Below are 6,043 nucleotides of genomic sequence, written 5' to 3'. Positions count from 1 at the left end.
GCTGCCATTTGCAGTTGACCTACCATATCCACCCCCTCCCACAGTTACATGAGCAATCTACCTTGAAATATTTGAATTTATTTCCTGCTATTTTTATCTATGTGGTATCCATATTACCATCATGAATTTCTAACTGGCAAGGCCAGTGTGGTTCCAGTTCATATCTGGAGTTCCAGATCCAGGCTCTCTTTCCCAGCCAGCCTCCTTGCCTTAAGAATCACAAGTTCCCCCACACTTCCAGCATGCATGAAGTTATTCTGACCCAAGTTCTCTTCCCAATGCTTCTAGCCCACTAAGTTATTTTCCCATACATGGCCCAGTAACTACCTGCTCCAACCTAGTGCTAGTATCAGGCACTGGAGATGCACAGCTCCACATCTCAGGAACTTAAGTCCTTACAGGAAAATTTGTTAAGGAAATCAACAATTGGACATCAAATTTCATGGAGGTGGGACTTCGTCTCTCAAAGTTTACAAAGTTTGCTTTCTCCCCTGGGTAATTTAAAATATATACATAAATGTATATTTATGTATAAATATATATGTATATATTTATACATATATTCATATTTTCCACTACAGACCTACCTAAAACTGTAGTCCTATCTGAATTTCACTCAACTGCATTTTTTCCTCTTCTCTCAGTAAAGAAGGAGTAAGTCAGAAATGGGCCTCATCAAGGCCACTCCTCAGGGACCACATGTCAGTTCATAGCCTGAGGTATATTCTACCTCTTCATAAGCAGGTAAACAATTCCTTAATCCTCTTGTGATCACACATGGTTGGACTTATTTCCAATGAAATCCCATAAGTCCCTAGGGTAGCTGCCCTGTAAGTCTAGATTTCTCTGAAAGCACTTTCTTTGTGGAGAGAAACCAATAATCCCTGCAGGTGTCCAAGTGGTAAGCTGATACACACCACAGGTGCCCCACTGAAAAGAGGCCAGCAGACAAGGCAGCTGAGCTTTGTGACTCATTCTTTCCCCATGGACCACACAAGCCTGTAATAGCATTAAGTAAGATCTGCAGAGTACACATTCCCATTACCATTGCCAAACGTTACATCTAGAGCCACATCCATGGGACCTAAGGGAAACTATTTCACTGCACAAGAGTTTCTGAGCTGGTCTCCCCATGGTCATTTCTATCCCTTACAAAGGACTCTCCAACAGCAGGCCATGTTCTCTGTCCGGTGGAAATCAGAACCCTGATTTTAGGCAAGGACCTAAAGCTTTCTAAGTGCTCTGTTTGATTTAGAATGAAGGCCAAACTCTTACCCAGTCCCAAAGCATACTTGGGTGCTCCCTTCCTGCCATTCTGGTCTCACCCTCGACCACCAACCCCTCAAGACCACTTAGGCTTGAGCCTCTTGTGGTTCTTAGAGCAGGTCAAGTCCCAGGTTTTAGAACTTGCGGCTCCCTCTGCCTGGAAATCCCCTGCCAAGGCCTAAATTCCACCTTCCATTTGCCTCAGAGAAAGTTTCCATGACTTACTGATGACCAACCACTGGTTCCCATCGCTAGCTCTCCTTATTTTTCTTGTAACATAACACTTGCTGAACTCTTGTTAATTGTCACCTATCTCTCACATCAGATGGGAAACTTCTCTCCACAACATTGACACTTAGGTAGTGCCCAGCATACGTGCTCAGTCACTGTTGGATAGTGGGTGGGGATGGGTAGATGAACAAAGGAAGACACCCATCTACCTTTGGCTTTCAGCGAGAAGACTCAAGAGTCACCTATTTTTGAACTACATGAATAAATGACTATACTCTGTTTCACTCCACAATACACACATAGTCACTTGCTGTTTTCAAATGTTGACGCCTACATGTGAGTGGCAGTCTGGTCTCCTTTCATCATTTCCCCTCTTGTTCCCTGTCCCTCCCATTGGCTAGTCCAGTTAGAAGTCCTGGGGCATTTGTATATGGATAGCAGAATCAATACAGTGATTGAATGTTTTTTGGTGACTCATAATAAACACATCTTATTGTTTAAGTTCTAGATGTGTGGGCCTCAATAATTGATGAATATTAGTAATTTCCCTTTCCAGTAAAACAATATACTATTTCTTCCATTTTGCCCTTCTTCCCCAGAGAAACAGAAACTTGGAGTAAACTGAGGTCAAAACATAGTACTTATAATTTAAAATCTTATTACTTAGAGCAAGAATCTTTTGGATACACTTGATTCAAAATAGTTTAAAATACACACACACACACATACACACACATGCATGTGTAATATATATATATAAACTTTGTAGGCTTTCACTATAATTTAACATAAAAAATATTGAAGTACAGTTTACTTAGACAATTGTATGTTGCTAATATAATTTTCTTTAAAATAAATGCTTCAAAAACTGAAGAATCCAGTAGATCAACTAGATCTAATTTTGTATATTTGAAGTAGGCATCAAGTTTCCCAAATCAGCTTTGCAGTTGAGATATCTCTTTCTACTGTAGATTGAACCATAAAGAAGCTAAAAAGTTTTGAGCTTCAACTGTTTGGATTCAAATCCTGCACTAGTCTCTGACTCCAGATGAGTTATTGATGCTCTCTGGACCTTAGATCTCTTACCTATAAAATAGGAAAATGATAGTACCTGTTGGACAGGACTTTGGTAAAGATTTTAAATTATAATAAAATAAGTAAAGCAGTTAGGAATTGGGCTCAATATCTATTAGCTTTTAATGAGTTTTAGGGAATAATCATTTGGCTTATTTCATTTGGGATCTGCAAATTTCTTGCTTGGTAATTAACATAAACAAAATGAACTTGTAGAGCCCCACAAATCAAATTTAAAATTTTAAATGCAGTTTAAACTGCATGTATAACAACAACAAAAACATATAAAACAACACTAGGAAAGATGTAACTATACCTTAATAAAATAGCAACAACAGTTTAGCAAATGTGTAAGATTACCATGCAGTGTGTCTCTAAGGGTATTTTATAGTAAGAGATTTATATAAGACACCCAGGTAATTAAGTTAAATAAGAAAAATCAGATAAAATGCCTAGTTTGAAATTTTCAATAAGTGGGAAAATGAAATAAAGAAAGACATTAAGTGTTTCACTGCATCTTTAGCCATTGGCTTTCATTCTTCCAAGTATATCATGCACATCACAAACCAGGGATAGCAAACAGGTTTTATCTTCTACCCAATTCTTATCAATTGGAATGACTCTATGATGGATGTATTCTGTGGACACATCAGGGTTCATTGGGAAAAAGTTCCTAATCATTTATTGATGTACCCAACAAGTGCAGAAGGAAAAATGATGCAGCACATGCCACATAATTAGTACTGCTAATAATCTCAAACTTGTAAATCAAAGTGGTTTGCCAGTACCAGGAAAAAGCAGCCTTAGGTCAGAGGAGTTTGGAACCCAGGCCAGGCTGTGCTTTCAGAAGTCTGGTGGAGCTCACAACCAGGGTTTCCATCTGTTCCTTCGTTCACCTCCTCCTTCCATTGTTCAGCACTGCAGTTGTGTAGCCTGATCCCTAGGACACCTTAAGCAGGTCCTATATCTAAGGAAGGAAGGGACAGGATTAATGCAAGAACTGCTCAGCAGGCCCTCCTGTGCTGGTGGCTTGTTGGGGCTTCGGAACTCATGAGCTACCCTGGAGGAAAAGCTTCAAGAGAACAGAGAGGAGAGTCAACAAGCAGAAAGCAAAGGTCTAGGTCTTGAGAACCCCCACCTGGAGTCTGGTGAGTACTGGCTGAACCTCCTCCTAGTGAATGACCAGAATAGCTTTCCTCCGAGAGGAAATACAGAAGAGAAAAATATTTTATTTTGTCTATAAAAGAGGAAAAAAAAATTTCTGCCTCTTATACAACATTTCCCAAGGCCTCTTTCCATTGTTCTGTGGTGGAATTATTAGATTCATAACTAAGTCTTTCTTCAAGGGTTAAGTTAAGTGCTTTCTGAGCAAATCACTGCCAGGCCCTTGCCCTCCCCGTAGAAGAGAGACACGCTGGCCTACCCTCATGGAGGAAGCTGGCCTCCCCATTAAAATGTGTCTGCTTTAAGATTAGGCCAGGATCTCTTCAGTGGAGTTCACAAAACAAGGGTATCAGGGTTCTCTAGCCAACTTGCACTGCCTGTTCATACAAATCCTACTGAAAAGAACAGGAGCACAGACAGACAGCAGATTAAGGAGCCCAGGTAAGCAGTGTGCAGAGTCTGCTCACCCAGGACCTCCTGGAGATCATTCCACAGAGACTGGTAACCAAGGGCTGATCCTCCTTCCTTTCCTCTAGCTAGAGAGAGGGTTCCTTCCTCTTCACCTACATCCTCAGAAGGAACCTGGACCACACAGCCACAGACACCTTGATCTGACAGTCTGGCTTCACAGGTCTCACAGAGCTCTTACCCAGTGGTCAGCAGGCAGTGCTAGAGCTAGGAATCCAGTCATCATGCTACTCCAAGGCCACAGGAGGCAGAAGGAGGCTCTTTGGGAACTCTCAAGGTCTCAGATGCACAAGGCTCAGAGGGTGCCTGAAATACCTTTCACACCAGTGACAGATTAACATGGAACTAAAAGCCCCTAGAGGCACTTAGGCATGGACCTGGTTGATGAAGACAGTATCTTTGTCACCTCGCAGTATCAACTCTGTGGAATATCCTGAGACCTCCTAGCACTCTCTAGGCTCCCCTGAAATGGGAACCTCAAAGCTGAGACCCATCCCTCAGGTGAATTTGTGAGGTGTATGAAGGGCCCAGGCCCCAGGGACCTCCTGGAGATTATTCCACCAAGGCCACTCACAGTGTTGACTTCTGTGCCCATCACCCTGCCTTGGAGCACAGAAAAAATCCACAAGGACACAGTGAGCATATGGAATGTGGACCAAGTACATCCCTGATCCAGTGGGGCACATCCACATCCCCAGGCAGTGACCTAGACCAGGCTGCTGCAGAAAGCACTCTTGTTCCCTAAGAGAGTACTGTCTCACTCAGGCCTCCACGTCTCAGGTGTGACAGAGGCTGGGTCCAGGGGGCCTGAAACTCCCAGGCAGCCCAGGGTGAAACCCTCTCCTTCCCAGTGCAAAAGAGCTTTCCATGTGCCAATTTCATCTTCCCACAGGGAAGTCTGCAGACCAGAGCTGCATCTGCAGTCATGATCATGTGTAGCCCTCTGGGGCTGGGCAGGAAGCAAGCTGTAACTCAAGAAGTCAAAGATGCCTTCCCATCTGATGGGTGGAAAGCTCCAAGTCACTTAGCAATGACAGAAACCAGGTGCCCACTCTGCACTGGCATCAGACCAGCCCCAGAAGGAACATGTTACACAGATAGGGTTCCTGGAATTGAAAAGCAGAAACTAGTTTGTTTATAAATTTCTGTGGCCAAGTTTACTAAGTATCACTGTTTTCCTATGTTATTGAAATTATGTTTACTAAACTTAATGTGTTTAGATGCACATTTAAGAATTTATATTTTAGGTACACACAATTTATGTTTTTACTCAGTCTAAGAACTTTGAACCATTTATGGCAAGAAGATAGATCCTTTCTGCCAGTTCACAGATTAAAAGTTTGTTTTTTGTTATTTTTCCCTTAAGCCAAAAATAACAGATTAAGGAACTTCCAGGTCTGATTTTAAAAACAGGCATATATACACAATGGACTATTATTCTGCACTAAAAGAAAATAAAATCATGGCATTTGCAGGTAAATGTATGGAGTTGGAGAATATCATGCTAAGTGAAGTAAGCCAATCCCCCCAAAAACAAATGCTAAATGTTTTCTCTGATATAAGGAGGCTGATTCATCATAAGGTGGGAGGGGGCATGGGATGATTAGAGGAACTCTAGACAGGGCAAAGGGGTGGGAGAGGAAGGGAGGGGACACGGGGGTAGGAAAGATGGTGGAATGAGATGGATATCATTACTCTAATACATGTATGAAGACATGAATGGTGTGACTGTACTTTGTGTATAACCAGAGATATGAAAAACTGTGCTCTATGTGTGCAATATGAATTGTAATGCATTCTGCTGTCATACAAAACAAATTAGAATAAATAAAAAAAGTGA

The sequence above is a fragment of the Ictidomys tridecemlineatus genome, unplaced genomic scaffold (genome assembly GCF_052094955.1).
Source record: "Ictidomys tridecemlineatus isolate mIctTri1 unplaced genomic scaffold, mIctTri1.hap1 Scaffold_78, whole genome shotgun sequence".
NCBI classification, from domain to species: Eukaryota; Metazoa; Chordata; class Mammalia; order Rodentia; family Sciuridae; genus Ictidomys; species Ictidomys tridecemlineatus.
Note: the sequence above shows the minus strand (reverse complement) of the source record.